Source organism: Symphalangus syndactylus, chromosome 14, assembly GCF_028878055.3.
Source record: "Symphalangus syndactylus isolate Jambi chromosome 14, NHGRI_mSymSyn1-v2.1_pri, whole genome shotgun sequence".
NCBI lineage: Eukaryota > Metazoa > Chordata > Mammalia > Primates > Hylobatidae > Symphalangus > Symphalangus syndactylus.
Window position 1 is genome coordinate 92,387,790 of NC_072436.2, and position 10,171 is coordinate 92,397,960.

General features: G+C 47.1%; 1 protein-coding gene across 2 annotated transcripts in view; it reads right to left on the bottom strand.

The window, feature by feature from the left end:
• Positions 1 to 9,933, bottom strand: part of STON1 (stonin 1) — a 68,791-nt gene extending 58,858 nt beyond the window's left edge. The window contains exons 1-3 of one of the 2 annotated variants that reach the window (XM_055241987.2): positions 7,302 to 9,933; positions 6,736 to 7,042; positions 6,125 to 6,241 (exon numbers count right to left, since the gene is read on the bottom strand). The gene's annotated coding sequence lies outside the window, so the exon portion shown is untranslated. The remainder of the gene's footprint in view (positions 1 to 6,124; positions 6,242 to 6,735; positions 7,043 to 7,301) is intronic. The other variant, XM_055241986.2, reaches the window with a different exon arrangement.
• Between the last annotated feature and the right edge of the window lie 238 nt (positions 9,934 to 10,171).

The window sequence follows — 10,171 nt, forward strand, 5'->3', positions numbered from 1 at the left end:
CAACAACGTTTGTTTCTATGGGCCAGCAAGTAAACTAGAGAATATACTAGGACAAAAGATATTGTTTAAAATATCAACCAAACCTGTAAGAAATAAATACAGCAAAAGTTGTGGAAGACATTTATAGGGGAAATCACCAGTAATCATTCACCTGAATAAAAGGAGAAGATAGGAAGAGCCAGCATTGTAAAGATGTCAGTATTAATTGAATGCAATTTCAAAGAGAATCTCAACAGGATTTTCTGTGTGTGTGCAACTAGACAAACTAACATTTATATAAATTGGTCAAATCCAAGATGGCCCAGAAATTCTGAAAAAATAAAAAAGTAATAATAGCTAACAATTTTTGTGTTCTTCCTTATATAGCAGGTACTATTCTAACATTTTCTTTTTTTTTTTTTTTTTTTTAAGATGGCATCTCACTCTGTCACCCAGGCTGGAGTGCAATGGCATGATCTCGGCTCACTGCAACCTCCGTCTCCCAGGTTCAAGCTATTCTTCAGCCTCAACCTCCCGAGTAGCTGGGATTATAGGCACCCACCACCACGCTCGGCTAATTTTTGTATTTTTAGTAAAGATGTGGTTTTACCATGTTGGCCAGGCTGGTCTCGAACTTTTACCTCAGGTGATCTGCCCACCTTGGCCTCCCAAAGTGCTGGGATTACAGGTGTGAGCCACCACACCCGGCCTATTCTAACATTTTCATGCACTTTCGCTTCACAATGTCTTTGTAATAGATACTATCATTATTTATATTGCATAGATGAGGAGACTGAGAGAAATTGGCAACTTGCCCAAGGTCACACAGCTTACTGGGTAATCACAAATCCTCACAAATTTGTTTTTTAGGTTTTTTGATTTATTTTTTGAGACAGGGTGTCGCTCTGTCACCCAGGCTGGGGTGCAGTGGCCTGATCTCAGCTCATTGGAACCTCTGCCTCCCCAGCTCAAGTGATCCTCCCATCTCAGCCTCCCAAGTAGCTGGGACCACAGGGCACACCACCACGCCCAGCTAATTTTTATATTTTTTGTAGAGGCAGGGTCTCATCCTTGTTGCTCAGGCTGCTCTCAAACTCCTGAGCTCAAGCGATCAGCCCGCCTCAGCCTCCCAAAGTGCTGAGATTACAGGCATGAACCACCGTGCCCAGCTACACAAATTTGTGTAATCACAAATGCTCACTGACTGCTGGGTAGGATAAAATTTTCTAAATCTATACCTAGACAAGCCTGTGGAACATTTTAGAGAAAATTTTAAAAGCTACCAGGGAGAAGGCAGATTATAATATAATGACAATCATTTGTGATCAGACTTCTTGTCCTGACCTCAGGTGATCCCCCCGCATCGGCCTTCCAAAGTACTGAGATTACAGGCATGAGCCACCGCGCCCAGCTGAAAGCCTTCTTCTTAAGGCATGTTTGTCATGTGATGGGCCAGGGGCTCTAAGAATGCTGATCCTTCTGGGGATCTCAAGGTACCTTCCACAAAGAGAATGGATGAGTGACCCCCAGGAGCTGCTCGCCTGTGAGGGGACATGGTAGTACAGGATGTGGGCATTTTTTCCCAGAGCTCTCCCCAGAATCACTCACACTAAATATTTCCGTCTCACCCAATCAGTCAAACTCACCAATGCATGGGATCATCCACATAGGCAAGCTTTCGAAAGATAATTTATTGTTGTGTTTTCATAGTAACAAGCATCCAGCAATGAGGTTTTTTTTTTCTCTTTCTTATTCCATGGTAAACCCTTGACTTAACCTGACATTCCATGTAACACACAGGTACATTTGAGCCTGGGTGCTTTCCCTGGGTCTTTCTACCCATCACACTCTCCTGACTCTGCAAAGAACAATGACACCCTGTAATCTGCCGAGCTCTGAAGACATAATTTGCCTGATCTACTTTAAAAATCTTGCCTTGTACTGAGGACTGCTCCAGAACCCCATAAGTTTCCTGGAATTCCAGGCTGGCCAGGAAGTCTCCATGGAATTCTGGCTTCTTCTTGTGAGTAGAACTGGTTTGCAAGGAAGGGGTGAGCTACCTCTAAATCTGGAGCAGTTACCAAAGACTTCTAAAGAGAAGTGACTGGGGGAGCTGGAAGAGATGGGAGGCATTTTACATTTTACGTATCAGTGTGTTTTTGTTTTTGTTTGTCTTCCCCCCCCACCCCCCCTTAGGAGACAGGGTCTCGCTCTGTTGCCGAGGCTGGAGTGCAGTAGCGTGACCATAGCTCACTGAAGCCTCCATCTCCTAGGTTCAGGTGATCCTCCCAGGTCAGCTCCTGAGTACTTGGGACTCAGGCATGTGCAACCATGACTGACTAATTCGTGCCACTTAGACTTGAACTCCTGGGCTCAAGTGATCCTTCCACCTCAGCCTCCCAAAGTGCTGAGATTATAGGCATGAGCCACTGTGCCCATCGGTTCTTACTAAAGCATGAAACATTTTCCCTTTCCTTTTCTATTTATTCCTTATAATTAAAATAATAATAATAATACATGTGCAGGGAGATGGTAGACAGTAGTGATAGAGATGCATAGACTTTAGCCACCGACCTGAATTCAACACTTGATTCCAGCACTTAGTGGCTGTGTGACCTTGGATGAGTTACCCTTCTGGTTCTAGTTTCTGAAACTTCATAATGAAAATAATAGTAATATTTACCTCAAAGAGTTTTCAAATGAAGTACCATATGTAAGTGCTTAGTTCTCAGTAAATGTTAGCTATTATTACTATAAAAGTTGAGAAATGCAAGTACGAAGAAAATAAAAAAACAGCTATACTCTCGCCATCCATTTTGATGCACATAATTCCAGTATTTTCTGGATGTATTTTCAAAGAGTAAAATTATAGTGCTTTCTATTTTATAACTCGCTTTTAAAAATTAACCCCAGGCTGGGCGCAGTGGCTCACACCTGTAATCCCAGCACTTTGAGAGGCTGAGGCGGGCAGATCACCTGAGGTCGGGAGTTCGAGACCAGCCTGACCAACATGGAGAAACCCCATCTCTACTAAAAATACAAAATTAGCTGGGCGTGGTGGCACATGCCTGTAATCCCAGGTACTTGGGTGGCTGAGGCAGGAGAATCGCTTGAACCCAGGAGGCAGAGGTTGCGATAAGCCGAGATCACGCCATTGCACTCCAGCCTGGGCAACGAGAGCAAAACTTTGTCTCAAAAAAAAAAAAAAGTCCTATGTAATTCAACATTCTTATACAACATGATTTTAAAAGGCCACAGAGTATTCCTTTGGGTTATTTTACATCTTTTTTCTCTTTTTTTTTTTTTTCTTGAGACAGAGTTTTGCTCTCGTTGCCCAGGCTCAAGTGCAGTGGCATGATCTTGGCTCCCTGAAACCTCCATCTCCCAGGTTCAAGCGATTCTCCTGCCTCAGCCTCCCGAGTAGCTGAGATTATAGGTGCCTGCCACCATACCCAGCTAATTTTCTATATTTTTAGTAGAGACAGGGTTTCATCATGCTGGCCAGGCTGGTATTGAACTTCTGACCTCAGGCGATCCACCCGCCGTGGCCTCCCAAAATGTTGGGATTACAGGCATGAGCCACTGAGCCCGGCCTACATCTTTTTTTTTTTTCTTTTCTTTTCTGAGACTGAGTCTCGCTCTGTCGCCCAGGTTGAAGTGCAGTGGCGCAGTCTCAGCTCACTGTAACCTCCGCCTCCCAGGTTCAAATGATTCTCCTGCCTCAGCCTCCCGAGTAGGTGGGATTATAGGTGCCCGCCACCATGCCCACCTAATTTTTGTATTTTTAGTAGAGACGGGGTTTCACTATGTTGGCCAGGCTGGTCTCGAACTCCCAACTTCATGATCTGCCCGCCTCGGCCTCCCCAAGTGCTGGGATTACAGGTGGAAACCACCGCGCCCGGCCCATCTTTTTTTTTTAAGAGATGGGGTCTCACTTTGTTGCCCAGTCTGGTCTTAACTCCTAGCCTCAAGTGATCCTCTGGCCTCCACTTACCACACTGCTAGGGTTATAGGCATGAATCACCACACCTAGCACTTCACAGGCACGAGCCGCTGTGCCTGGCCTTTTCCTTTTTTATTTATTTGTATCATTTTGCTTCTTAACCACCTCTGCCTTCCTTGCTCTCCATTGGTCCCACACTTCATGTATTGATATTTCTAACTCATCTGACCTGTCCAGATGATCAGTGGCTGCTTTCTGTGGCTGTCTGGGGATGTAGCCTTCATCTCACCATACAGACCACCTGCTCCTTAGGTCCAGGCCCCGTGGCCTTCATTACATCCCCAGCCTCTCCTCGGACTGCTGGGCAGACTCTTGTGCCCATGGCAAATCATCCAGTCTAACAATATTTCATGAGGTAGTGCAAAAGCTGGACAAAGCAGAAAGGCAACTTTTCTCTAAACAGTATAAGGTTGACTTACAGGATATTAAATGCACTATTAAAAATTCTCAGGAAGAGGAAGAGACTGAAGATTTTTATCTGAGCACAGTACATTGTTTTTCTAAGCAACAGGGCCAAACAAGCTCAGAATTTATGGACTTACTTTTTTTTTTGGTTTTTTCTTTTTTTGGACTTACTTTTTGAATGGAAATCACAGTCACAACACTTGCCTATCAATTATTGTTTTTTTTTGTTTTTGTTTTTTTAGACAGAGTCTTGCTCTGTCACCCAGGATGGAGTGCAGTGGTGCGATCTCGGCTCACTGCAACCTCCACCTCCCAGGTTCAAACGATTCTTCTGCCTCAACCTCCCGAGTAGCTGGGAATTACAGGTTCCCGCCACCTGGCCCAGCTAGCTTTTGTATTTTTAATAGAGACGGGGTTTCATCAGGTTGGCCAGGCTGGTCTCGAACTCCTGACCTCAAGTGATCTGCCCGCCCCAGCCTCCCAAAGTGCTGGGATTACAGGCATGAGCCCCCATGCCCTACCTTAATGATGTTTTGAGACCACAATAAAACCTAACTGATTCATACCAATGGGGAACTGTCAAACTGAATCAGTGGAGAGAAGTGAATTACATCCTTTTTAACATAAACCCTTTTATTTGCAGTAGAATTCAAATAAAATCTGTATTTCCAAATGGTTCAATACTTGGACCTGTTTTTTAAGGGGTTGTTCAGAATCTGATCTACTACATTTGTTACAACCACATTTATTGTTTGTATAGAAACAGGAATGGCTAAAGTTTTGAGAAGTGTGTTCTTCCTGAAAACGTAAAACATTCAACATCCCCCAGCAACCATGCTCACACAGTTCACTCCTTGGTAGAGCTTTTTCTTCCCATATCATGTGGAAGAAAACTCCAGCTCAGGCTGCTCCCGGCTGCTCTGGTTCTGAGTGAGTGTGCAGAGGTTTGCAATATCAGCCCAGGTCAAGCCCTGAAAAATCTCTCCAGACTGCAGACTTGATCTGTCCAGACCCATCCGAGAATTAACAGGCTCCCCATCGTGCCCAGAGAAGCAAGCCTGTCATGGAAACACTGATTCAACCATAATAACTACTGACAGAAAAACCACACAAATGAACTAAACATTTCTTCCACCCAATCAGAGTCCAGGGGAGTCCACAGCTTCAGGATTAAAATAAGTAGGGCTGTTTTTATTATGTGGTCCAGCTCGTTTGAGCCTCTCCCATTGCCTTGTTTTCACAGCTCCCTTTTATAAGAAAGAAAGTGGGGGTGGGGGAGTTGGGAGGGAGACTAGAGCTATGCAGACGGGAATGCCAGGCTGGGAATACCAACAAACAGTGTGGTGCATGTCAGGCAAATTAAAACTTCTAGCCTGGAGGAGGCTGTAGTCGTGTTTGCGGTTAGTCTGAAAACAAGCTACACTGAACTTTTATCTCCCAGGAAAACAGTCGAGTGTGGATTGAAGTAAAAAATGAGTATTTTTAGCAAGCATTCTCTCTCTTCCGTTTGTTTATTTTCTTCCTTCTTCTGTCTTTAGATATTAGAAACGCTAATTACATGAAGTATCATTATTATTCGAAGAAAGCACAGTTAGAAGAGTTAAAAATAAAAAGATGCCAAACCAACAGAAGCAGTACAATCCTAAGGAGGAATATATTTTGATTTTTCCCTGTACCCACGAGGTTCAGTTTGTGGGTCCAAGGGACCCAACCCCAATACCCAGTGAATGGTCATACCTGCAGGAAATATTTGGGCCAGTGTGGTGGCCCCCGCGGCTGTGGCCCCGTGGCCTGACTCCTTGCCTTCCAGGGCAGGAGGGGACTCCGGGCTGCAGGCACCGGCTGAGGTCCGAGCTGAGGTACCAGGGAGCGGCGAGGGGCAGCAGCCCAAATAACAGCAGTCAGAAGGAGGAGGGAGTCCGGGAGCGGGAGAGAGACACAGAGGCCCCGAGGGAGGCGTGAACGGCGCAGAGCTGGTGGCCCGGGTCCGAGAGGTCGAGGGACCGCGCGCGGGTGAGAACGAGCCCCGGCCCCCGCCCACGGAACTGAGTCGATATTCCTTTTTTTGCTGTTTGAGTTTTCTCTTTAGAGTCGGACCCCGGTCCCAGCAGCAGTCTCAGAACAGAGGGAAGCCGAGGAGTCCCTGCCGGGGGCCACCCCTCTGCGGGCCCCAGGGCGCCCCTGGGGGCGGCCAGGGCGGGCGCGGGGAGATGGGGAGGCGCCGAGCGGCCCTGGAGATGCCCGCGTCCCGGGGCGCCCGCAAACTTTCCCAGAGACGGCGGGAGGCCCCACCCTGGAGAGGGGGGTCCCAGGCCTCCCGTCTCTGTCCCCCGGGGCTGGTCACTCACCGGCAGCGCGGTTGGGGCTCCGATTCTGGCCGCAGCCATCCACACCAGGAGGAGGAGGAAGAGGAGGGGGAGGAGGGCCCGGGGCCGCCGAGTGGAGGGCGGGGAGGGGCGGCCGCAGCGCAGTGACTCCTCCCGCTCCAGCCCCCGCCCCTCCTCCCCTGCTGAGCCTCCCTTCTCTCTTCACGCCTTCTTTCTCACCCCGAATCCCCCAAAGTTTTTCTGGTGTCCGACGCTCCATTCTCTTCCCTCCAGCGCATCTTCTGTCCCCGAGTCTCCAGCCTCCCAGAGGAGGGGAGAGCGCTCCCTCCTGCAAAAGTCGGGGGGCGGGGAGGGGTAAGTATATGAGTTACGTTTCGATGCCCTCTTGAAGCAGATACCTTGGACCCTTGGAAGGTCTGAAGCCACCCAGCACCCCCAGACCTTGTCCTCACCTCTGGGTGGGGATGATGGAGGGCCTTTGCTGTCGTGCTTTCAAAGTTGCTTCATGGAGTTTTGTTTTGTTTTGTACCCCCCGCCTCACCCCCCTCCCAACCCCCACCTTGTAATTAGGAGAACTAAAGAATTACTTTTGAAAGGTAAAGATGAAGCTCCACCTTCCTGGGCGAATCAATCACAGCAGGAGGAAGGACACAAGATAGCTTAGTGAGGGCCAAGCTGTGGGGGGTGGGGAAGAGGTAAACGCGTCCAGACGCCTCCTCTGTGCTGCCTCAAGAGTGCATGGAGAGGGAGAAGGGGCGTTGTCCTCCCAGGAGAGGCTGCAGGGTGGGTCGTAGTCCCTATTCCATCACCTGCTGGCAAATGACTCTAGGCAAGTCACTTGGCATCTCAGCCTCTTCCTCAAGTGGGGCTGCCTCACTAGGAGCCAGTCAGAATGAAGGCACCCTCCCCACCCCTTTACCCTGGAGGGACACCAAAACCCAGGACGAGAGACTAAGCTGAGTTTGAACAGGCTCAGAGGGGAGAGAAGAGGGCATTTTAGGCTCCATGGCATGGTGCTTTGGAGGTTGGCAAGACTGGAAGGCTTAGGAGGAGTAGTGGGCAATGTTTAGATGGGAAGGTGGAGCTGGGCATGAAGCAGAATACAGGAAATCTCTGAAAGTTTTCAAGCGAAGGTGTACAGTAGGCACCCAGTGAATCCTTCAGGATTCGAAATGGCAAATAAGAAATACTGTTTTAACAGTCCTGCAGAATGGACTACCTGGGAAGAAAGGGGTTGCATCCAAAGAGAGGGGTTAGGAGGCCCCGGTGAGCATCTCAACTTGAAGTACTATGCTGGAAGGTGGAAAGGCAATGAATTTTTTTTTAATCATAAATTTCCTTGAAGAGCTGAGCTAACTCATAGGCAGTGCACCCAGAGTTGGTGAAAATGAGTGAACACTTCCTTGTATTTGCATAGCAGTGTAATTCTTTTTTAAATGTTCTGTCAGGTGTAGCCTTGTTTTTGACCTTGGAGTTCCCTGGTGAAATGGAAATATAGTCAGTACCCTATTTGACCCCCAGCCAGTGTTAAGAACCTGCCCTCAGGGCTTTAAGGAATGAAACTTGACATTCCAAGAGGGCACTCCTCGAAAGCCTGAAATCACACAGCCAGGATCCATTTAGGATACTTTTATTCACAGATAAAACTACTAATTGTGCTTATGCTTAATATATCCTACACAGAAAAAAGCACTGGTTTCTCCTCAGCTTCTCATTTCCTCCAGCTACCTTCCAGTAATGGTTGAGTTGAGGAAGGGCAATTGAGCCTAGGGAATAGGAAGTCAACTGACTGGCTGGTTAACTTGTCAGAAATTGTTCCATGGAAACAGACAGGTACTGGACCCCTAAGTCAGGCTTCTGGTAAGGAGCTGAGAGAAGTGGAGCAAGAAGGACACAGAAAGCAGGAGGAGGAGGAAGGGAAGAAAAAGAGAAGTGGCAACTCTTTGTTGTCCTCATGCTTTGACTGCAGGCATTTTGGGGTCCCCAAGTTGAACCCCTAAATTGAACCTTTTTGGTCCTGTGTCCAGCCCACCTTTCACCAGTGGGTCTTCCACAGAGGCCAGCTCATCTCAGAAACTGCCACAGCTAACTGGAGACAGGACTCATGCAGGAAGCAACGACATATTTGACAAACAGTAATCATCATTGCATTTACAGAGTTCTGATGCACCTTTTAAATTCTGTCATCTTTGAAAGAAGCAGTATGGCCTTTATTAGTGGGTAGCCACCTGGTGAAAGAAATCTCTTTTGGAAACTCTGACCCTTCTGCAAAGCAAGGAGGCCCATAATTTTCTAAAGACTAAATACAGTTGGTTGCAAACCATTTTGTCTTTTGCAAAGGACAGGCCTTCCTCCTCTGTGTGAGTCAGCATTGCCCCAAAGGTTGCCAGTTTCATGAATGAAGATTTATTTCTTGCAACTCCACCACGTATTTCCAAAGGATCCTTTCTGGTAGTGTCCCTTTGTATCAAAATCTGGTGGTAAACAGCTTAGCCTGGCCTCAATAGCTAAGCCACCACAGCCGTTCATCACAGCTGTGACCTCATTTTACTCCAGTACTGTTCTTTCTCTTGCTTTACAATAAGTAGACCCTCAAACTATGTCATTCTCCTTTTTATTAGCAGATTGCTCTTTCCTGGCAACTTTTTCATGGAAATATTTAGAACTTCCCAACTGTTTAACAAGAGATCCCCAAAGTATCTGTAGATACGACCTGATAGATTAGCTTGGAATTCCTCAAAACTCACGTCAGCTGAAGCTGTCAGGATCATTTAATATACATCCAAGGGGAGGAACACGCTGAGAACTAAATGCTTCGTAGGAACATTCCTCTCTCAAAACTTGGCAACAGCAAATCTCTGTTTACGTTATAACACTCATTCAAACTACAGCTTTTTTGCTGGGCACTGTGGCTCATGCCTGTAATCCCAGCACTTTGGGAGGCTGAGGCAGGCAGATCACCTGAGGTCAGGAGCTCAAGACCAGCCTGGTCAACATGGTGAAACCCCATCTCTACTAAAAATATGAAAATTAGCAGGGCATGGTGGCAGGTGCCTATAATACCAGCTACTCAGGAGGCTAAGGCAGAAGAATCACCTGAACCCAGGAGGCAGAGGTTGCAGTGAGCCAAGATAGTAACACTGCACTCCAGCTTAGGCAACAGAGAGAGACTCCATCTCAAAAAATATATATATTTTTTGTATATATATTATATATATATATTTTATATTATATATATATTATATATATATATTTTATATTATATATATATATGTATGTTTTGTTTTTTTTTTTTTTTTTTGAGACGGAGTCTCGCTCTGTCGCCCAGGCTGGAGTGCAGTGGCGCAATCTCAGCTCACTGCAAGCTCCGCCTCCCGGGTTCACGCCATTCTCCTGCCTCGGCCTCTCCGAGTAGCTGGGACTACAGGCGCCCGCCACTACGCCCGGCTAATTTCTT